We start from the raw sequence: 23,274 nt of genomic DNA on the forward strand, positions 1-23,274 counted from the left end.
ATTTGAGCTGCCAGCCTGCATTAGTTAGTGTATGTTTTAAAAAAGTTATTAATGAAACAAAGTTTTTCCTCCTACAGAAAATTGAACAGATGCTTTGCAGACGGTCTGTGTTTACTGTGAATGCTTTGCAAAGGAGCCGGTAGTAAGGGCTAAGGAAATGCTTTATCAACACCAAATATATTTTTCATCCCCCTAAAAGTTCATTACTGAGATTAACGGCTACTCTAGACTGTACCTTTTTATTAGACTCATTAGTGCCTCTTGCTCCTTTATTTCTCTTGGCCAGGCTTAAAATGTTCATCTAATCAGTTCTCAGAGAGTACCTTCTATTTTAGAGTGAAGCCAAGAATCCATATCATCCCCTCTGGCCTTCCCCTTTCACCCCAGCTATGTTTTTTAATATGCTGAAAAGAAATATGCCCTCCCTCCAAAGGGGTCCTTATGGAAAAGACTGTTCTGTCCACAGAGATAAACAGAAATGTGTGCATTTTTGGGGCATAGTTTTGGACTGGAGGAGTACTATACTGGTATTTGGGCAGCCCCTCCAGACTAGGGGACCTAGGTCAAAACCAGTCATGCCTTGGAGGAGTCATTACTGAGAATGGGACTTGTGCAGATGTACCTCTGCTGTGCCCCATGATGTCCTTGCTTGACTTTTAGGGCCACCATTTTTATAGCATAGGGAGAATTAGACCATGACTTGAAGCACCCAAGGCTCTGTTCCTATGCAAGATGGAGCTCCTCACAATGGCTGATTCCTTGTCAATCCCTTTTGGAAATTTGCAACCCTTTAAAAATGTGTCCATTTCGAGCCACAGTAGATGTTTCCATGCTGCCAGTCAGTACTTCAGAGAGATCACAGGTATTTAGTGAGATCCTGAGAATGTAGAGGGGTGTGCTTAGCTCAGGAGGTGTGATGCTTCCCATTGTTTAGGAGGCTTAAATATGTGAGCGGCTGACTTGTATTTCTTTTCCAGTGGCTGTGGAGCAGGGTCCCTCTCCTCTCTGTGGTTTGCTACCTTCTAAACTCCAAGGAAATAATCCTCAGGAACCATCCCCTGCCTGCCCAGATATTGGGCCTATCAGGATGGAGGGTTGGTGGGCTCATCAGACAGATATATTTAGGAGGATCTTATGTTTTGTTTCCATCACTTTGATATATTAATTTGGAACAAATTTGCCATTCAGTGCTGGGGAAAGGCAAATCTCCTTTGGCATCCTTCTTGTATTCCTCTTTCTTTCCCTCTTCGTTGTTTTCTTTTTAAATTCTCCTTTTTTCTTTAATTCTATAGTTCTTTCATCTGGTACTCATTATAACTTTTTTAAAAATAGATTTTTTTCTTTTCTCCATCTGTTTATCTCTTCTTTCTGACTCTATGGATTCCCCCCTCTTAATTTTCACTTTTCACTCTGGGTTCTATCCCATCATATTTACCCAGAGCAGTGCTATTTTATTTGTGTCGTTTCTTTGGTTACTTTATTTTAGGTCAGAGTTCAGTGGGAGACACATAAACTTGAACCAGAAGGACTTGAAAAGCCATCTAATCGTTACACTTTACAGAGAAGGAAACTGAGGCCCAAGGAGTTTAGGGGACTTGCCAAAGGTCATGCTGAGCATCATCATTATGATATTAGCCCAAATCCTCTGACTCCCAAGCCAGTATACATCCCCCTTAACCAAGATGAACAGGAGACATCTCAGGTCAGATTCTGGTCCACGTTTCTCTTGATGTACAGGTCAAGAATCTTTTCTGTTACTTTTGAGTGAAATCAAGAAAAGGTAGAAATGAATTTTGTTTAACTTTATTTATTTTTCCCTTCTTTCTATCCCTTGTGCTTAGAATGTGCCAGGCACACAGTAGGCTCTTAATGAATGATTGTTGATTAACTGAAATGAAAAAACAAGGAGTTAGGTCCTTTTTGATCATTCTCCTCATTCATTCTGTAAACATTTACAAAGTATGTATTATGGCCAGATCCTGTCCTAGGCTCTGGGGGTGCAAAGACAAAATAGAACCTAATATTTGCCTTCCAAGAGCTTCCAGTCTACTGGAAGGAAACACAGGATGAAGAAAGGACAGTGTAGAGAGCATGTGAGGGAGCCAGGAAACACTTCCTGTGGAAGTCAGCACCTAAATTGCATCTTGAAGGAAGTAAAAAATAAGAACCCTTAGGCTCCTTCCAAGAAATAGTTACAAAATATTCTTCTAAAAAGTAAGTCAAGAGAATGAGAAAATTCAGGTTTAGTACAATCCAGTGAGAATTTTAATGATGTATTCTATTAAAAGGTCAGCTGGGGGCACCATAGTACAAAGAACTCTGGGCCTGGAGTCAGGAGGATGCATCATCATGGGTTCAAATCTGGCTTCGGACACCAGCTGTTGGACCCTGGGCAAGTCACTTCACCCTGTTTGCGTCAGTTTCCTCATCTGTCAAATGAACTGGAGAAGGAAATGGCAAACCACTCCAGTATCTCTGCCAAGAAAACCCCAAATGGGGGTCACACAGAGAGTCAGACATGACAAAAATGACAATAAACAAAAGTAAATTCCTTTAGAAATGACCATAGGAGAACTTAAAAAAAAGTTTACTTGAAAACAAATCATACTGAAACAATTTTTGGTCATGTATTTTACTGACCTTACTATGTTTTGGTGCCCTTGGTTGCATGAAGTCATCACTGTCCTTTTAATTACTCACCTAGTGCAAGGCCTTCCAGCAGTGGGGGAAAGTTCAGTTCTCAGTATGTGGGTTGACAGATCATAGAGCTAGAATGGACCTTAGAGGTCATTCTAATCATTCTGGATATGTCCAGCCATCCAGGATGGTGTTTATATCTCATTCTGTCTGTCTTTTCTGTGTAACTTTTTCACATTCTCCCATGACTTCAGCACCAGGCTGCTATCCAATGGGCTAGTGGCCTTTCATCCACTTCTCTTGACATTGCAAGAATATTAATTTAAATAATATATGTAAAATGCTTTGTAAATGTTAAAGTTCTCCATAAATGTGTGCTCTCTCACTCTTTTTCCCCTACCTATCTACCTAACTACCTATCAATCAATCTGCCTGTCTCCTTATATCTATCTGTCTATCTATCATCTACTCATCAATCTATCTACCTGCCTATGAATCAGTCTATCTACCTGTTTCCTTATCCTTCTATTTCTCAACCATGTATGTATGTATATATGTATCTATCATCTATGTACATGTGTATGTATGTATGTATGTCTCACCATCATCATCAGTGGAGCACGTAGGCTCTCCCTAGTTTACCTCCCATTCTCTTCTTGGAGCACCCCATGTTGTGCGCATTCATTTCTTTGACAATTGTGTGGATTCCGCTTTTCCCTTTTAAATTCCTTGCTCACAATGCATTGCATTCTGCTGAGACTTACTTTGCTGCTCTTTGTGTGATCTTTAATTTCGTATTCCATAATTCCCAGTCACACCCTAGTAGGTGCAGCCACACAAAGCAGATGAGACACTAGTTTTCTATGTACGATTATCCCACATACAATAATGCTGTTGTGCGCTATGAGTGAATGGCATGATTTTAGCAGCTGCAGGGACTGGCTGAAATCTTGGGAGCTGTCCTAGAGTTCACAGGAATGTCTTGAACACAAATACAGCTGCAGGAAAGGAAACATTAGCAGACCTCAGTCTAAATGCAGGACACATCACCGTTGTTCACAGAAATCAAAAGGCATTGAGCGCATGAGGCTACTGATTTTGGTTGGTGGGGATTTGGTCCATTTACTTGTGGGGTTATAGTCTTAGCCTGGGAAACGGTTCCTTGGGTAAAGAGCTCTAATCAGCCAGGGAAGAGTGAAGCAATTAAAATGTAAATTAAGTCTCAATGGAACCTTTTGCCCAGAACCCAAAGCTCTAACTTCCTATCTCAGAGGCTTCTCAATAATTAATACTCTTTACTGCTCACGCACCCACTCAGTCTCCTTTCTAGGAATAAGAGAATCCAACCAGTTTTCTCTCTCCCCTAAGGGTATTCAATTATGCAATTTTCCTCTTACAAGCCACAGGCTAACAGTGAGGACTTAAACATAGATTATTCAGGGCAGTAAGGAACAGAGACTGAATTAGGTCTGCCAGCCTTTTTCACAGGGGGATCTCCAGGTGAATGCTGCTTCCTCCTGTCTCCTCTCTCCCCCATCTTCAAAGGTTCAGAATCAATCTCTGTTAACATCTCATGATACCCATAGAGGAAGATCAGGGGTTGTCCAAGAACCTGTGAGCTCTGCGAGATTGGCTCTAGCATAGGCCACTTTCAAATGCCCTGATCCTTGGTCTCAACCACTCTGACTATTTGGTGCCAATGTCAAATGCCCTGATCCCAAGTCTTGACCACTACAACTATTTGGTGCCAATTTCAGATGCCCTTATTCTAGGTCTCAGTTGCTCTGATTATTTGGTGCTCTCCTCTTGCTGTCTGGTCAGGTAGCTGGTCTCTAGCATCTTTAGCAGATTCTCTAGTCTCCAGGTCCATTGAGCAACCCTGGGCTTCTCCATCCAACATCTTTTGGGGACATCCTCTTCTATCCTCTTCTTTGTGGTTCTTTCCTCTTAGCTTGAGGAAGGGGCAGCTAGGTGGTATAGTGGATAGACCACTGAGCCTGGAGTCAGGAAGGATCAAGTTCAAATCTGACTCAGGCACTTCTTAGCTGTGTGACCCTGGGTAAGTCATTTCACCCTGTTTGCCTCAGTTTTCTCAAGTGTAAAATGAGCTGAAGAAGGAAATGGCAAACCAATCCAGCATCTTTGCCAAGAAAACCCCAAATGAGGTCATGAAGAGTTGGACACAACTGAACAGCAACAACAAAAAGCTTTAGGAAAAAGGGATCCTTTTCTTGGAGGACTCACTCACCTCCTTGGGCTAATACAAGTAGGAAGCTTGGGGCTGGCTGCAGTTCTGGTCTTCTTAGGACCCTCTGTGCTCACCCTCTAGAGTCTCAAGTGGTACTCTAGTGACATCCTGTGCATGCCCACTACATAGCAATGAGGCTTTTATCAAGAGCATGGATATTCGAGGAGGCATCTGGGGTGTCTAGGAAAGCCAGCGGAATGTGGAGTCAGGGGATGCCATCCCACTTCTCCCAATGACTGCCACCAAGCCTTGGGAGAGTCACTTCCCACTGGAAAGGGTTGGGCCAGATGATGTTTTAAGGTCATTTTCATCCCCAGCATCCTCTGCTTTTGAAGAGAAATGTATTTTATAAGTGATTTTTAATAGAAATAATTACACATTTTTATGACTTTCATATTAATATGACTGATAGTAAGAGTACTTTTTCAGCTATTTATATTAATCTGGTGAAACTTGGCATAGTATTTGGCCTTGGGCAAGCAAGTTGAAGTCACTACCCATCTCTGAGCCTCAATTTCTACATCCATAAAATGAGCACAGTCAAACTCTTTTGTGGGCAACTCTTTTGTTTTGTATCTTAGTAAGTGCCTAGAACACAACTGGTGCTTAATAAAGACTTGTTTAATTGTTAATTGAATAATCAATCAACAAGCATTTATTAAGCACTCACTTTGTGCCACATCGTTCCAGGGGTGGAGACTGTCCGGACACAGCCTCTTTGCCTACATCACCGGGCTGCTGTGGGGCCATACTCTGGGCATAAATGAGCACGTGGAAGGGTGGTCCTGAGGCTTTCACCCTATATTTTTGTGTACAAGTTTGTTGTTGTTCAGTCATTTCAGTCATGTTTGATTCTATGTGACCCCATACTAGAGTGGAAATACCAGAGTGGTTTGCTATTTCCCTCTCCAGCTCATTTTACAGATGAGGAAACTGAGGCAAACAGGGTAAAGTGACTTGTCCAAGGTCACAAAGTTAATACATATCTGAGGCCAGATTTGAACTCAGGTCTCCTGACTCCAGGCCTGATCTCTATCCACTGCACCACCAGTGGTGAAACCTGTTACAGGAGGGGAAGGTGACTCAAGGTGAAGATACAGTGATAACCAAATTTACTTTCTAAGGTGGATTGTCTCTAAATTAAACTTTGGGACTTGACTACCATGGGAGATTTCTAAATGGGCCAATGTAATTTGGTGACAATTAGTGGACAGATAAGAGAAAGGTAATTCATATTTCCTGCTTCTGGGCTCAACTCATTGCCTCTGGGATCCAGACAATTTCTCAGTGCTGGCCACAAAATATGTGCTTGGGCGCCTGTCAGATTTCTCCTTTTCTGTTCTGATGTGTTGATTGTGATTCATTGTCAAAGTTAAGTCATCAAAGTTGCTAGATGCTTAGAGGACCTGAACACAGAATTCTTCATCTTCTTTCTTTTAAATATCAGTGAAAAAAATGAGTGGGCATTACTTGTCTAATCTTTGTCAGAAGATGTATGTTTGTTACACAGGCCCACCATTATTCACAGTTAGATAGAATGAATAGATCTTCGGCCAGAAGGGGTCTTACAGGCCATTAAGCTGAACCCCTCATTTGGGTTAGTCATTCAGTCAACATATATTAAGCACCTACTATGTGAGAGGTACTGCACTATGTGTTGAGGATACAAAGATGGCCAGCCACATCCACAGAGTCCCTGCTCTCAAGGAGTGGATATCCTAATGGAGAAGAAAGCATGAAAATGTCTGAGTCCATACAAGATCTATCTGGAGTAATTGGAGGGAATCTAAAAGGTTACAGATGAAGGACCTGTGGTTAGTTAGGTGACTTACCCAACAAGTTTCTGAGGAAGGATTTGAATTCAGGTCTGCTTGACTCTAAGTCCAGTGTTCTTACCCAGTACTCCACTTTGCTGCCAGGTCAGGGGGTCTTAAATTCTTGTCCATCATGGCTCTCATGAATCCTGGTTGTACGACCTCAGTGTATTTGACCCTAGATGGAGAAAGTTAGGAAACTGCTGGAAGATGGTCCTTGGAGAGAGAGAGAGAGAGAGAGAGAGAGAGAGAGAGAGAGAGAGAGAGAGAGAGAGAGAGAAAGAAGAGAAGAGAAGAGAAGAGAAGAGATGAGAATAAGTTGGAGGTCTTGTGCAAGAGATGGCACCTAACCTGTGTCTCGAGGCAGTGTAGGGATTCCATTGAAGGTGAGGAAGGCATTTATGAAATAGGGGAGATTGAATGTTGTGTGTGGGTAATAGCTAGAAGGCTAGCTTGACTGGGAAAAAGCAGAGCGTGAGAAGGAGTCATAGGAAACCAGACTGGAAATGTAGGTGGATTCCAGACATCCAGGCTGAGACTCCAGTGGTTTTATTGTATTGTAGATATCACCTACTTTCATGTTTTGTGAAGATGTGAAGGTCTAGAAATAACATGGAAACCTTCCCCTGGGCTCCTGAGTTAGGTTGAGTCAGAAGCATAAAATTCCCAATGATCCTCAAGTATATTCCTTGGCTTTGAACTTTAATTAGTATCTTGAAAGTCATAAAAGTCTGACAGGCAAGAGTTTAAAGAGAATTTCCACACTGTAATAAATGGGAATTGGCCAATATTCTTTTATTTCTTTCATTGCTACTGAAAATCCTAGGCTTTAATGAGCTTTCTCCTCCCCTCCCCAAATTCTACTGATGTAGAGAAGGGATCATTCTTTAAGAGCACCACCCTGTTGCTGTGGAAACTTCATGGTGGAAGAATTTCCATATTTCAAAGGTAGGATCAAAGAAGAAGACAAATAGCTTTGGAATTTTAATTAGTGTTGCCAGGAAATTAATAGAATGAATTCATATCGTGTCCTGTGAAGCGCGTGCTTTCTGGGCACTGCCAGACCTTTCCTTCTTTCTCCTCCGGCAGCTTGCACGGAGCACAACGAATACTGCTCTGGATGAGCATGGGCGTTGAGCCGAGCATTAGTGACTTTGGTTAAAAAGAGAGAATGATTTAAAACCCTTAAAAAATTCCACTGGGAAGAATTAAGAATAGGACAGATAGAAGACTGTGAGAAAACAAGAACTTACCAAATCACTATTAATTCAGGGTTGAGAAAGCAATGAGGGAGATGTGATTGGTCCTCATGCCTCATCTTCCCCCCACGCATCTGTCTTCCACATAGCTGCCAAAGCTGACCTTGTCATTCCCCTGCTTAACAGAATCTAGTGCAGGGATGGGGAACCTGCAGCCTCAAGACATGTGGCCCTCTAGGTCCTCAAGTGTGGCTCTTTGACTGAATCCAGACTTCACAGAACAAATCCCCTCCATAAAAGAATTTGTTCTGTAAAACTTGGACTCAGTCAGAAGGCTACACCCAAGGACCTAGAAGGCCACATGTGGCCTCAAGGCTGCAGGTTCCCCACCCCTGGTCTAGTGGCTTTCTTTCCATTGCCTCCAGAATGGAGGCCAACTTCTTCTGCTAGACATTGGAGAGCCCCTTACAAACTGGCTCCAACCTTTCCAGCGTTATTTTTGATTCCTTTCCTTGCTCTGCTTTGTGATGTCACTGAGATGGCTTTCTTGCTGCACCTCACATGCCAGTTCCCATCTGCATGCCTTTGTCCCGCCATCTCCCAAGGCTGGAATGCTGTCTCTTCATCGCCTCTGCCCTTTAGAATTCCCAGTAGCTTTTGAAGATCAGCTCAGCTGCCATTCTTCACGTAGCCTCTTGGCTGATCCCTTGGCTCCCAGGGCCCCCCCCCCCCCCCCCCCGCACTTCCAGATATTTTACATCGATTTTGCATGTATTTTCTCTAAACCTATAAAAGTAGATGGAATGAACAAATGATAAAGCATTTACTGATCACTAGGCATTGGGTTAAACATTGGAGACAATTAAAAATGGGAGCTTACATTCTAAAAGGGGTGGGGGTGGGTCATATACATAAGGAAGTGGGAAGCAGAGAAGCCAGTTTTGTTCTGGGAAGTCACCAGGATGATGAGTGGGACCATAGGGGAGTGACTGACTTGTCCTTTCTTTATAGAAAATTTTTCAGTTAATCATTTATTTTCTTTCTCTCACCCCCAGTTTAATAAGATAGAAAAAAAGATGGCCAAAGGACATGCACTTTACAGAAACAGTAGTGCTGTTCATTTGATTACTGTTCAAGGAGATGGAAAATGGATGGGTGGAGTACATCTTTAGCTGGAGAGCAGATGGCAAGATAGCCTGGGTGGATGACTGGGTGGGATGGGAAGTAACTTTGGCAAAATTTGGAGATTTATCAATAGGAGGGAAGACCCACTTTGACAAAAGCAAGTTCTGTGTTACATTGAACAGACTCTTCCAAAGAAGGATGTGCCCTAGAAACTCTCTGGTCTATTCCCTGATCCCCAGGTAGAGATCTTTGCTTGAAAGAAACTCATTTTCTTCTATCATTGGGGTTGCTTATGGGAAAATGAGAGCAAGGAGGTCAGAATACTCTGTATTGGAACCAGACACTTGGAAACTTTTACGGTCACCTCCTTGCCTTTAGTGCCAGACTAAATAATCTTAATTTCCTTTGTGTGTACACTTATTCGAATGTGTAAACAGCTTTCTGAATTTGCAGGATATTGCCATAGGAAGCTGGCTGGGAGCTGTAATCCATCAGGTCAGTGTGTAAATGTCAGGGCCCTGGGAGAATTTTGTTGAAGGAACTGCTCCATCAGATGCAAATCGCATCTCATGTGTAATTCCTAATCCTGGAAAACTGATTAAGCAGCTTGGATCTGATGACGGGGTTAGTAAATACTGGTATTAGGAAACCTGTCCCAGTATGCTTCAGAGACTTAGACCAACATAGGATTCCGTGTCTGGAATGAAAAAAAATTCTTTATTACTATTATTTTTGTCTTTTGTCTTTTTTTAAAGTGATTTGCCCAGGGTCACATGGCCAGGATGTGTCCAAGGTGGGACTTGAAGCTAGGCTGTCCTAGCTCAGAAGCCAGCTCTCTGTTATACCTTACTGCTACTGAAAGAACACCACATGGTAAATAAAGGCAGTTTATGGTAGTGGCAATAAACTGACCATGAAGCTAGGAAGGCCTGAGTTCAGGTCCCTCCTCACAGCTGACTAAAACCCACGGTGAGATGCTCATCCCAGGTTAGGCAGTTCTCTCAGACTAAGAACTGACTTTAATTGGTAGAAGGAGCTTCCTCACTTGGGAGTTCCCCATACTAGTGAAATCACAGGACTCCCACCTCCCCCTATCCCTGTTCCAATCCCCATCCTATCCCCACCCAGCACCATCCCTGTTCCAACCCCTCTCCATCCCCATCTCCATCCCCATCTCCATCCCCATCCCCATCTCCATCCCCATCTCCATCCCTATCTCCATCCCCATCCCCATCTCCATCCCCATCTCCATCCCCATCCCCATCCCCATCCCCATCCCCATCTCCATCCCCATCCCCATCTCCATCCCCATCTCCATCCCTATCTCCATCCCTATCTCCATCCCCATCCCCATCTCCATCCCCATCTCCATCCACATCTCCATCCCTATCTCCATCCCCATCCCCATCTCCATCCCCATCTCCATCCCTATCTCCATCCCCATCCCCATCTCTATCCCCATCTCCATCCCCATCTCCATCCCTATCCTTTTAAATGATTCTCTCTCAAACTAATTAAACAGAGAAATGACATAAAGGAGGCAAGTAGAATTAAACAACACCATATGCACTTTTGGTGTGCTTTGTGTCTCCCAATTACACCTTAATACAACTTAACAAAAATGTGTTGAGAACTTATTCTGTGTAGGTCACTCTGCTGGATATTGTTGGGCAATAAAAAGATGAATGAGGCCAACTCTGCCTTCGAGGAATTTACACTTCAGTGGAGTAGTGTCATCCATCAGATGAGTGTCATACGGAAAATCTTCAGAGGAAAGAGAGCATTTGAATGGGAAAATCAGGAAGGGCTTCCTGGAGGAGGTGGCTGTGAGGGTTCAGAGGAGCGAGAGATCACATCTGGTTGGGAATATTAATGATGTCCTCCTAGGGGGGTAGTATTGTAGAGGGACCTCGGCAGGCAAAGATGAGGGTGAGGGTGGGGTCAGAGGCAGGGAATGATGGGGTGTGTTTGTGAAATCACCATCCATTCAGTTTGGCGGCTGTGTAGGAGAGGTGTAGGACATAAGCCTGGAAAGGTCAGTTGTATTTAGGATAGAAAGGGTTTTGAGTATCAGGATGAGGACGTTCGCCTTTATCCTGTAGGGGATTGTGTTCATCCTTTGTTGCTGAAGAAGACCATGCCATCAGAGAAATGAGGACATGACTTGCACTTGACTTTGCTTTGAGGGAGGGAGGGCTGTGCAGGTCACCAGCCTCACTTCGCCTCCAGAGCCATCTGAATTCATCAGGATGACTGGATGTGACCCAGGATGCAGTGGGAGACCTTGGTCCTTGAAGGAAGGATGGAGTTTTAATAAGAGAGGCACACGATTAGTGCTGTTTCATTTAGGAAGAAAAATTGCTGATTCCTGCTGTGGTGAGGATGGTAGAGGGCAATAGTAGCCATAGCTAGCCCAATTAGACTAGTGGACCCGTCCAGGTCAAGGATGGGCAACCTGCAGCCTTGAGGCCACATAGGGCCCTCTAGGTCCTCAAGTGTGGCCCTTTGACTGAATCCAGTGTCTTCAACTCTAACCCTAAATGCCTCTGTCTCCCAACCCTAAATGAGAGCTTGAGAACCTAGAGGGCTACCTGTAGCCTCAAGGCTGCAGGTTTTCCACTCCTGGATACAGCCTAGAGTTTGGCTTGAAATCACAGAGGAGGGGCTGAAGCAGAGGAAAATGGAAAAACCCAGGAGAGACATGTTCGAGGTTTCTCATTAGACTTTGTGAAGAATTAGTTGTAAGGGATGAGAAGTCACCTCTTGAATCTGCCTCCCTCTCCCTTTCCTTTTGGGGTGAGTGTTTCCTTGTGCTCCCAAATTCTGATGCTCAGATGATGGAGAATGAAGGGACACCCTTAGTTTTCCTGTTTTTGCCATGTTTCATGTTTGAGCTCCTTCCAGACTCTTCTTAGCCTCCATTTCCTGCAGCCGGCTTCAGGGACTTGGGGTTTAAAAATTTTGGATAACTGGACCTGTCAGTGGTTTCTTTTGTAATTTTGTCTTTTGTTTATATGTACCTAACGTGTTTTGCTTTTTTCATTTAAAAACGTATTTCCACGAAGGGGTCCATAGGCTTCAGCAGACTGCCCCAAGGAGCTCAGGACACAGAAAAGGTTAGAACCCTTACCCTGTGGGAAGCCTTCCCTGCTTTCCCTGCTCAGAGGGTTTTCAGATTCTTTATGTGTTTGCAGCTGTGTCTCCCCAATAGAACAGAAGCTCCTTGAGGGGATGGAGTAGTTTTCATGTTTGTATTTTTTAGCTGCAGTGCCAGAGGTGTAACTAGAAAGGCAGGCTCCCGGGTAAGGAACACTTTGTGCCCTCAAATCAGTCACTGAGGACACAACCCTCTGAGGGAGAGACAGAGGCTCTGGGTCACTGGCTTGTGTGGAGGCAGGCACCGGGAGGCTGCCAAGCTGGAATGAGCAGGGCAGGCACAAATGGTCACCTGCTCTACATATTTGGCCCATTTCATTCTCAGTGCCCAGGATTAAGCCTCACTTGCCCTAGTATTGTTATACTTGGCTGTGCATACAGCAGGTGCTTTATAAATGTTTTGGGGAATGGAATAAATTACTTCTCCTTTTCCTGCTTCAGAATGTGAACTGTATTTTAGCCCAGCTGCTGCTGAAAGTATTTGCATTTTAATGGGACTTCAACCTGTTGGACATATTTTGAACATCAAATAATGTTTTTAAAATACTTATGGAGAAAACTACTGGCTCTCCACACCATGTTTGAAAATGTGATTGATAGGAATGATTCAAAACAGGGGGATTGTTTATCCCTATGGTCAGAAAGGGAATTCTCCGTTTTCCCAGGGCAAGGTCCCAAGCAACACTTATTTCCACATTAAAGAGAGTCTTTCTCTGTCTGTTTCTCTGTCTGTCTCCCTTTCTATGTGTCTTCCTCTCTCTGCTCCTCCTTGCATCTCTGTCTGTCTCCCAGTTCTTCTCTGGGTCTCTCTCTGTCTCTCTACTTCTCTCTGTCCCTCCCTGTCTCTCTGTCTCTCTGTGTCTCTCTTCCTCTCTCTGTGTCTCTCTCTGTCCCTCCCTGTGTCTCTGTCTGTCTCCAGTTCGTCTCTGTGTCTATGCCCTCTCTCTCTCTGTCTGTCTCCCTCTTTCCTTTCCCCACTGTTTCTCTCCCCTGCCCCCCTCAGTCTGCCCCCCTCAGCCCACCCCGCTTGGTTATAAGGCCTCTGTTTCTCTGTCTCTGTTTCTCAATCTGCTTTGGTCTTGTTTCACTTTGTCACTTTCCTTCTGTGTAAAAAGAACCAGACAGACGGAATGGATGTGAAAGTCCCTTCCCACTACACAGAGTCAGGGGACCTCTGAAGCTAAGCTTCATAAACCTGCTCTGGCTCGTGAGGCAGCAATGGAATGCTCTCAGGACAAATGACAGCACTAGTGCCAATCAGTAGGTTCAGGCAGTAAACATTTATTAAGCACTTACTATAAGCTAGCTGTGATAAATGCTGGGGATCCAAAGAAAGGCGAAGGCACGAAGACGCTTCTGGTCCTCTGGGAGTTTACTGTCAGGTGTGAACACTCACATGGAGGTTCATCTCAGCCTTGCTACACCTTGTGCAACTTTAGGCAAGTTAATTCCCTGGGCCTCAGTTTCCTGTTCTGTAAAAGAAGAGGATTGGCCCAAATGATCTCAAAGGGTTCCTTCCAGCTTTCAGGCTTCCATCTAAGCTTTGTAGAGTATGGCACAGGGGCCTCAGGGAGATGGGGCTTGGCTTCTATATATAAAAGACATTGGGAAAAATATTGGATAAAGAAAAAAACCTTCCATTTCAGAGGCAGAGTGGCCCGCAATGGAACCAGCTACTCAGGCAGTTTTCAACGCAAGTGAAAAAGACAACTCTGAAATTGGCTAAACCTGGTGTTTTTTTACCCATTAACTCCATTGTGTCCTTACAACCCAATGTAGCCCAGGGTCAATGTGTGTGCTCAATTCAAGTGATTCTAATATTGGTCCATGACAAACTTGGCTCAGATCAGTATTAATGCAAGACAGAGAGGAAAGCATAATATGGTGGAAAGAGGCTTGGCCCTGGGTTCAAGGCCTGACTCTGAGCCCTACTAGCTGTGTGACCAGCTGAAACTCATTTAACCTTTCACTGCCCGAGGCAACTCTCTAAGAAGTTAGATTTCAAAGGAACCACTAGCTAGTGCAGTCAGGGAGACCTGAATTCAAATCTGGCCTCAGGCACTCACTAGTTGTGTGACATGGGTTTCCGTAATGTCATGGTCTTCTTCGAACACAGACAGACAGACCTGGGGCAAATCACTCACCCTGTCTACCTAACTTTCCTCTTCAGTAAAATGGAGGTAATAAAAGCATTTGCCTCCTAAGGGCTCTGATAATAAAATTGCGGTAAGATGGATAAAGTGTTTTGTAAACCTTAGCATGCTATGGAAATGCTAGTTATAATAATAATGTTGATATTTATTGTTTTAACACATTATTTTTAACTTAGCATTATTTATGCTTATTTGTGTATTTATTCCATAAGCATATGATATAAATTGTAGATTTATTCTATAATTCATACATTATAATGCTTAGCATGCAAGTATTTTAAAGTTCTATAATACATGTGAATTTTAGACAAATATTGTGATTTATAAATTATTGGAAATCTTATTTTAATAATGATTATAATATTTATCCATGTCATTTGAATGTATTTTCACAATGGGAGTTCATTAAAGCAATGAAATCCTACATCTAGACCCCACCCCCCCAGAAAGCTAGCTTGAGAAAAACATTAAATTCCTCTTCAAAAATTCTGAATTTGATAAACTTTAACAGCCATCGATGTTTATTTCTCTGTGCCAGGAATTCTTTACCTTTCTTGGTACCATAGACCACTCCCCTCCATCCTCTCTGGGCAATCTGGTGAAGTCTATAGACAGGTACCTTCTCAAACTAATGTGTTTAAGTGTGTAGGGTAAAATACAGAGAATTACAAAGGTTAACAATGAGAGTGAAATATAGTTACCGGAATGTTTAAAAAAGTTCAGGACACTAGGTGAAGACTCACTGCCTGACACAGAAAATAGAAAGAGAGGCATATACATACACACACACACACACATATATGTATATACACATACACACACATATATGTATATATAAAACTTTGAACCTAATCTATGTAGCCTGTTTTTAGCCTAAGGAAGGCATAACTGAGATGGTAAGTAACTGCAAAAAGACAGTTCTGGATACATCTTATCCCAATAGAAACGCTCTCGGGATTGTTTGCTCCTTTGGATTCACCGTGCTTGGTCTCCTCGTGCCTTCGTCTAGTCTGGATAAACGACTTGATGTCAGAAACACCTTCTTGACAGTTAGGGCTGTCCCCAAGTGGCATAGGCTGCCTTGAGAGGTGGTGGACTACCCTCTCACTGAGGGGCTTCAAGCAGAGGCTGGATCATTCCTTGTCAGGTATGTGATAGTGGGGAGTCCTTTCCTGGATGGGTTGGACTCAGCAGTGACTGATGTCCTTTTCCAGTTCCTTGGTTCTCATTGTGTGAGATCAGCAAGTTTGTGCACATGATGATGGATGACGTAGCTGGATTGTTTGAGCTTCGTACCAAGCCTTAAGTTATTACTAAGAAGGCAGCACAAGGTTTATTTTCATTATCTTATTATTTTAAAAATGAGAAGACTTCTGGTGTGTGTGTGCGTGTGTGTGTGTGTATGTGTGTGACCCTGACCTTTTGCATTTATATCCCTAGGGCTTAGCATAGTATCTGTCACATATCAATTGCTCAAACACTTTTCTATTTCCCCTCCCTTTTCTCCCTTTCTTTTCTCCCTCCCTCCTCCTCTTCCTTTTCCTCCTTCCTTCCTTCCTGGAAGAGACTGTTTTGCCTTTCTTTCCTTCCCAACCCTTAGCACAATATGCTTGGCATATTGTAAAAGCTTAATAGATTCTTGGTGGTTAGTTAGTTGTTTGATTGGTCCTTGGAAAGCAGAATCAGTTTTTTGAAGGGACTGTGCTCCAAACTTTTCCATCTTGATAGAACTTCAGTCTTTCTGCATGACCTTCAAGAACCAGAGTCATGTCCAGGCTATGATGAGGCATCAGAGACCAACTTTATGGAGGGCAGAGGAGAGAGGCACATGATTGAGTGTGAGCAGGTTTCAGCATATGACAAGTCGCAGAAAAGCTAGAGACAAGGATATCATGGGAAATGTATGAGCAGATAACAAGTTGGGTTGACCATGTGGTGACAATGAGATGGACCACCACGTATTCCATTATTAGCTTTAGGGATTCCAAGAAAAAGAGAGAAAGGTCCCGGGACATTGGTAGATCCTAGGTGGTAAACCTATGGGAAGCCTTGGACAAGAGTGGCACTGCCAGCTGTATCATAGGAAGAGTTGTACAAATCAATGAGTTCATGGCTGTGTTTGAGCATCTGAATTTATGTATGAGGAAAACAAAGGTCAGAGAGGTTTTCAGTCAGTCAATGAACTTGTATTAACTGTTTTCTATGTGCCAAGCACAGGTGATTCCAAGAAAAAGCAATCAAAGGTGACTTTCATAGGGTAACACCAAGTGTATGAAACAAGATTTGAACCCAGGTCTTTCCCATTTGTCCTAAGTCCCACTGGCTTTGTTGGTATACAATGCGATACAACCCACAAATATATTAAGCACTTAGTATATGAAGGGCAAATGGCCCAAAACTCAGCTCCTGTTACTTCAAGTCCAGAGCTCATATGGACCTGGCTGTGGTTTGGCCAAGACAGGAAACTCTGGCTTGAATTTGTGACTTTGGAACCACAGTCTTAAAGGTGCTTTCATCTTTGTAACCTCAGTCTGGTCAGCTGGGAGGCAAGTGAGTGGGGGCCTAAAGTTAATGACTGCCTGAATTCCAGGGTTTGCCAGATTTTCCCATATTATCTGAACACTCTAGGTGATTACTGGGCTGCAAAATGAGGGATGAAGACCATGCAGCCTGCTTTGAAAAACAAACTTATGCCATTTGCCAGGCTTTGGGGTATGGAGCCCATTTTTGTTAGCACAAAAGCAAAAAGAGAACTGCCAGCTCCTTTGTGGGAATCTAAATCTTCCTTGGAGTGGTCTTCTCTGTGATACTAGAGGATGAGTTAAGAGGAATAAATCTAAAAGTACTTGGTGAGCCCTTACTATGTGCTAAGCATTTGACTGAGTGCTGGGGCTACAGGAAGAACTGTAAGACATGACCAGTCTCCAGGAGCTCCTGTTCTGGTGGGGGTGGGGCAGTTAGCTCTAAGTCCAAACACAAAGACAGTGAATTTACTGGAGGAAAGATTGGGTTTCCCCTTAAAATATGGAGATACATTTTCTTGGTCACCAGCCCAGCACACATGCTTGGAAACTTCAGTCAGGGGGTAGTGTGGGCATCATGTGCCATGCAAATCAAAGTACCCCCTTCTTCTTGACCCCCATGTCCCATCAGACCCTAGTGAGGACAGCCCAGAATCCTGAACCCAAGAGCCTTGGGCCCTCCAAACCACTAGAACTGCTTCCAGCCTGGCCTCTGTAACCATCTTTGAGGAGAGAAATCACTGTGGGGAGGGGCCCACCTTCCTCAGCCCTTGCTGACTACCTTCCACCATTGGGCAGATAAGCACAAGGGCCTTGGGAGTGGTAGCACCCCACCTCCCCCTGCCCCAGACTATCAGTTCTGCTTCTAGCCCAGCCTTTATAGATGTCATCTGGGAAAACAATTCCTCTTGGGAGTGGGAGCAGCCACCCCTATAGGTAACCAATCAACTGTCACTCACTGGGAAGGCAACCCAGCCTAGCCAAAGCAACATGGCACCTTGAGGAGGGGGGCCACATTTGCCAAGCAAGTCAAACCATCAGCAGCACCATCTTGATCACTAACTCCCCAGATACCATCCTGAATCTACATGGTGTGTTGGTTTTTAAAATGTCCTCCAATTAATGAAATAATATCTCATTGTTGCTTGGGTTGTAATTGAGGTCGTCCTCCATCTTCCCATCCACAGTAGATTCAGAAGAGCAGACTATGCTACACTCTAGCAGGGAGGGAGTAAACATTTATTGAGTGCCATGTGCCATATGCCTATCAAGTCTACAAATATCGTTTTTTTAATCACTCACCTCATTTCTCATTTTTGACAGGATTACTAGGTTAATAAGGCCAAGAAAATAGCATAGACATGGTGTTTCTCACAAGTCAACCTGCTGTAGTAGATAGAGAGTTTACCAAAATATTGAATCAAGACTCAAAAGAAATTCTTGAGATAGAAATAGAGAGAAGAGGGTTACATGAAAATTCAATCAGGCAGATTCTGACCTAGCTGGAAATCCAGTCCAATTAGTAATCCTTAATGGTTTGGTGTCAGCTTGGAGAGAGGCCTCCAGCAGAGCACTCCAGGGATGTGTGCTCCTTCCTCCGATGATTACCATCTTTAACGATGACTTTGATAAAACCACAGATGGCATCATTATGAGATTTTCAGGTGGCACTATGGTAATCAGGATTTATTATCCAGCAAGGTCCTTTCAAGCTAGAACACTGGACTGAATCAAATAAGGTAGAATTTAATAGATATAAATGCAAAATATCACACTCACGTTCAGAAAAATCAGCTTCACAAGCATGTGATGGGAAAGGCATGATTGGACAGAAATTTATCTGAAAACTATTTGGGAGTTTGAGTGGACCACCTACAACATGAGGCAGTTTCAGAAGGATGTGGCAGTCAAACAAATGTTTGTGATTTTGGCCTTCCCTAAAAGAAATATTGCTTCTAGGTATAAATTCTCCCTGTACTTAGACCACAACAGGAGTGCTGAACTCAGGGCTGGGCACCTGCTACACCTAAGGAAGGGCATTGGCAAGCTGGAGCAGAATCCAGAGGGAGGCCACCAGGAAGGGGGCAGAGTCAAGTCGGTGCCATGTAAAGGTCTGTTGGATAATTGGGGGTGCTCAGTATAGAAGCAAGAAGAATGTCCACACATTCAATTGCAAGGGATCTTCCTCGGGTTAGGGATGGCTTCCTTTAAGTCCCTGGATTCCCCCTCAACACAGGAGCTGGCAAACAGCAGGTGCTTACTATGTGCTTTCTATTTGCTCGATTGAGCCAATCTCGTAGCTCTGGGGTGCTAGCCTTGGTTTTCCTTTTGTTTCCTCGCTTTACTGACTTCTGGGTTGAGCCAGTTCAGCCAATCTCTAGAGCACTGAAGGAGCCTTGGTGGGAGAATCCAATGCCCTGGGTTTGAATCCTGGCTTCACCAATTACTATAAAACAGGTATAAGAATAACAGGAGCCATAATAGCATTGACATGGGGTTTTAAGGTTTGCAAAGTACTTACTTTACAAATATCTTATTTGATCCCCCCAGCTACTCTTTGACATAAGGCACTGTAATTATCACTCTTTACAGATGGGAAAACTGAGTCAGACAGAAGAGAAGTAGCTTGCCCAAGGTCACACAGCTAATAAGCATCTGAAACGCTTGTAATAATTGTATGGCATGTTTCACAGAGTTGTGGTGATGATGTCATGAGATAATTAACGGGACATGTTTTGTAAACATATCAATGCAAACTTATTTATATCGTTATGTTAAATCATGTCGTGTCATATCATCTTATCAACATCATGAAGTGGTCTGTCCTTACAAAGAAAAATGGAACTTCCAAAGACAAATATAACACAAATACAGTATATCTTACCCCCAAACCATAGCAAATATTTTAATATATTTTGTCAACACTTTACTGTATAAATACCACATCCCTGACTAGAATCTCCTTGAGGGCAGGTACTAGTTCATTTTTACCTTTGCCTCTCCAGTGATCCCCAAGCACAAGGCTTGGCACATACATAGTGCTTGGTGATTCAGCCAAACTGGCCCTCTGGCTTCCTCACATAGAGACACCCTCCACACCTTTGTATTGACTCTACCCATGCCTGGAAGGCAGTCCTACCTTACCTCTCCCTAGGGTCCCATTCTTTCTTTGACAGACTGTCATGCTCTACCTTCTTTCTGAAGTCTTTCTCGTTCCATCTCCCTCCCTCCCCCACATCCCAACTCTAGTGCCCAATCTCCTAAACTATCTTGTATTCAGTAATTTTATATTTATAAGTTTCCTTGTTTCTCATGATGGTGTTGAAGCTTCTTGTGAATAGGAATTGTTTCATTCCTGCTTCTTGTACCCCCAAAAACTGCCATTTCCCTTGCCCTGTTCAAGTCTTTAGAACAGTGTATATGAAAGAATAAGACCAGGAAAGAGGCTTTCTGGGGCACCATTTTTATCTGAATCGTCTTGAAAGCGAGAGCACAAAAGACTGGTGTAAATAAAGGGATTGGCACAGGCGATGCCACAGTGTCCTAGGGCCCCGTGGAGCAAGAAGTACTCACATCCTCTCTCTCACAAGTGAGGGGCACTCTACCCAATCCGGGAGGCTGCTCACCATCCACACTCCTTTCTCTTTCCCTGGGGCCTCCCTTACTCCACTGGCTATGAACATGGGCATCCTTCAGGCTAATGGACAGCTGGATCTCAGAAGAGACCACTAGCCATGGAAACAAGGCTGAATTTGTTAGGGGCAGGGTCTCAGGACAGGAGCTTCTCCCACACCAGCTCTGTGCTTCCCACTAGGTTTCCAATGGGCAAATTCCATTCCATTTGAACCAGCAGTATTTTTTCCTGGGGCTGCCACTTCCTAACACAGTCAGAGGCACCTGGAAGCACTTTAACTTGGAGTGTTGCAGAGATGACTGAGGCTTAGAGATGCTAGTTGATTTTGCCACAGACAACACCTAGTAAGTGTTGGGGCAGGAGGTGAGGCCCGATCTTACTGACTTCTGGTTCCCTTCTCTGCCTACTGTGCTATCATTAGAAATCCTGAAAAGATAGGGCTACAGGGCTAATACTTCAGTCTTTGTTCTGGGGCTTTGGGGGAAATGAGACATAGAAGATGGTGTTGAGAGTGGGAAGAAAGGTTTTGGCTGAGAAATGGAGGTTCAAGGACATCTATCTCAGAGAAGTAAGACCCATTGGAATTCAGCACCCAGAAGGCACCAGGAAGGGGGGTGGGTTCTGTAGCCTGACTTGACCACTCTTTGTCTCAGACTGCTTGCTGGGAGATTCTCTTGGCATTCAGTTTTCCCACTAGATGGCAGACTTGAATGAGACATTGGCTGGCTTCTCTTTTGTGGGGAAAGACATCCAGTTTTGGACATCCTTATGTTTCTCATGCATCAGTAGAATGCAGACCATTTATTAAATTGGTTATAAGATCATTTCAGTAACATTATCAGATGCATTTCAAATAAAATAATCGAGTGGATCCTAGTCTTAAACATTGAACTTGGGTTAAGTAACTGAAATGATTATACTTTTAACACGAGCATGATGAGGCCAGCGTATTTCATATTCCCATAGCTTTTCCTGTGGGATGGACTTTTTGATCCAATAAAAAGAGGAATTGGCTATTTTTGTCATTTTGATTGTAAATCCTAAACTGCTGAGCTTTTCACAACAAGGCTCTTTTTGTTCTATATTTTTTCCCAATTTTTAAAAATTTTTATTTAAAGTTTTGACTTTGTATTCTATCCCTCCTTCTCTTCCTCTCCCCTCCCTAAAATGGTAAGCAACCAGATATAGGTTATATATGTGCAATTATGTAAAACATTTCCATATTAGCCATTTTGTACAAGACGAACGAAAGAAAAAAATGAAAGTGAAAAATAGATTCAATCTATATTCAGTCAATATGAGTTCTTCCTCTGGAGGCAGACAGTCGGCTTCGTCATAAGTCCTTTGGGCTTGTCTTGGATCGTTGGATCGCTGAGAAGAGCTAAGTCATTCACAGTTTGTCATCGAACGATATCCTTCGAACACTTGAACGATGTTCTCCTGGTTCTTCTCAATTGACTTTGTATCAGTTCACGTAAGTTTTTCCAGGTTTTTTCTGAAATCATCCTGTTTGTCATTTCTTACATCACAATGATATTCCATTATAATCATATACCAGAGCTTATTCAGCCATTCCCCAATGAATAGGCATCCTTTTGATTTCCAATTCTTAGCTACCACAAATAGAGCTGTTATAAATATTTTTTATACAAATACAAATATAGACCTAGCAGTGGTATTGCTGGCATAGTTCTATACCCTTGGGGCATAGTTCCCAATTGATCTCCCGGATAGTTGGATCAGTTCACATCTTTTTGTTCTGTATTAGTAACAGTTCAGGTTGAAGTAGTGCGTAAAGGTTTGCAAAATGCTTTCCTCATGACAAATGAGGAAATTGGGTTAGAGAAGTGAGATTACTTGCTTAGGGCCACAAAGCAAGGAGGTAACTCAGGTAGGATTGGAACTCAGGTCTTCTGACTCCAAATCTAGTTCTATTTTCACCAAACTATGTGGCCTAATAATTGTGCAGGCTGAACTGCATTGATGGGAGAGATCTTTATAGAGTCAGTGAATGTGTATGTGTGTGAACCACTTGAGAAAATCGGGATTGTAGTCTTGTTAGCTGTATCGTTAGTGGGCATTCTTCTGAAATTCAGTTGAGTAAGCATTTATTAGGATCTGTTGAAAAAAGAAAAGAAAAGAAAGCGATTAGCTAGTCCAGTCCTCCTCCATCAAGACAGTGCAACAGCTATTGAAATCATTTAGCCTGGGAGGAATGTGATTATGATCTCCATTTTATTAATAAGGACACTGACACTGAGTGAAGTTAAGTGCTTTGCCCAGGGTAACACAGCAGGTATCTGAGGTTGGCCCTCTATGAAGAACTAGGACAAGGGACAAGCTCTGTGAAATGCAAAGCCCTGTGGGTGCTCCATCTAATTTAGATTTGACCCCTAACCGGGATCTGTCAGTGAGGGCTGGTCACCTGCCTGGGGTTGGGAACTCTCCAAGCCAGAGCTCTGACCCTGATGAAATCACACAAACTTCGAATGACCAGTGTTACCTGGATCACCTTCCCCTGCATAGGAGACAGCTGGCTGGCACAGGCAATAGAACACAGGCGAGGGAGTCAGAAAGAGCTGAGTTAGGATCCTGCCCCAGACATGTCCTAGCTGTGTGACCCTGGGCAAGTCATTTGATCTGTCACAGCTTCGGTTACTTCATCTGTAAAATGGGGATAATAATCACACTTACCCCCCAGGGCTGTTGTGAGGATAAAATGAGATCATGTTTGCAAACAGCTTTGCGAACCTGAAAGTGCCCTAGAAATGCCAGCTGTTATTACA

The 23,274-nt window shown here is 43.3% G+C and overlaps 1 protein-coding gene across 6 annotated transcripts in view; it reads left to right on the forward strand.

Moving 5' to 3' along the window:
* ERC2 (ELKS/RAB6-interacting/CAST family member 2) overlaps window positions 1-23,274 on the forward strand; it is a 1,010,504-nt gene that overhangs the window by 162,651 nt on the left and 824,579 nt on the right. The window lies entirely within an intron of this gene.

The sequence above is a fragment of the Notamacropus eugenii genome, chromosome 3 (assembly GCF_028372415.1).
Source record: "Notamacropus eugenii isolate mMacEug1 chromosome 3, mMacEug1.pri_v2, whole genome shotgun sequence".
Taxonomy (NCBI): Eukaryota; Metazoa; Chordata; class Mammalia; order Diprotodontia; family Macropodidae; genus Notamacropus; species Notamacropus eugenii.